Genomic DNA, 1,292 nt, shown 5'->3' with positions numbered 1-1,292 from the left:
GGGCACTATGTAATTTATATATATATACACATATAAATTACTCACCAAAGCCTAGCAGTCACTCCTGCCCACAAGCAATTGAAGAACTAACACTGCCCCCACCTAATCTCTCCAATCAACTGTATCCTAACCCAGATCTAACTTTGTTTGTTGGTGGCAGTTCTATTGTAGATGCTCAAGGGCAGCAATAAGCCATATATATATTCTGAGTAATAACCATACAACTAAATAGCTAGTTGATAATATTGTGAACTTTGAAACAAATTTTCCTATCATTATAAATTAAGAAATAAAATTACTCAATTTAATTTTCTTACTAATTATGTAGAATAACAAAACTTGAGAAATAAAAAGAGTTTAAAGCTATGCATTTTTCATTTTTTATAGAATATTTTCTAAAATAGACAGTTCTGCTTCTCTAGAGATTAATAAGTTACATTCAGCAAAATATAATTGATCCCTTTCATTGCTTTATACAAATGTCAAATGACTCTTTAGCACTTAAATTTTAATGACAAAAAATAGAAAGCTTTTTTTATCATGGAAAAAATATATCTTATTCTTCTGCTACTGTCTCTGCTTCTTGAGAATTGCAAAAGTACTCTCTCATGATTACAATATAAATTATTTTTATCAGTGATGTGTTTGTAAATGAAATCCAGAAGTGATAAATGACACGGGATACAGAATTTGTAGAACATAAATAGTAAAACATAAAACTTGTAAAAAGGGTTTTGTAGGGGAAATTGAGTCCATATCCCATTTTACCCAAAGCTCTATTTAGCCAGACTGTATTTTATTACCAAGCAATTCACCAAGCATGAGTAATTCCACATCAATTCTTTTATCCAGTGGCAACATAAACAGTCACACTTTGTGAAATAAAGGAGTTGGGGCATTAGAGTTGCTTCCTTCAAGCAGCTATCGTTAAGGTTGTATCAGCATTTCCATTATATACCAAGTTTCTTGAAGTTTATAACTTGCAGTAAAAACTAACCCTTGGGTTGGATCTTTACTTACAGAGGTAGTTTTCAGTGCAACTTACGGAGATATAGTTGCAAGACATCCCATTTCTGTTAATAGAAGTCAGGTCATGAATCCCTTCCTGGCACATTAAACAGATTTATCCTATAAGTTCCCTACCAGGAGAAAATTATTTTTTATCAAAAAGTAAGAAATATTTTGGTCTGATTTTTAGTAGTTTTAAAGTGCAGTACCTACCCCATGTAAGAATGAATTTCACTTGCCTTTCCACACTCAGGGAAATTTAATATTTTTCTTTCAAAAGTGAC

The sequence above is a fragment of the Echinops telfairi genome, unplaced genomic scaffold (genome assembly GCF_000313985.2).
Source record: "Echinops telfairi isolate 266 unplaced genomic scaffold, ASM31398v2 ScPeMD7_11;HRSCAF=52, whole genome shotgun sequence".
NCBI lineage: Eukaryota > Metazoa > Chordata > Mammalia > Afrosoricida > Tenrecidae > Echinops > Echinops telfairi.
The sequence above is the reverse complement of the archived record's forward strand: the minus strand, read 5'-3'. Positions refer to the sequence as shown.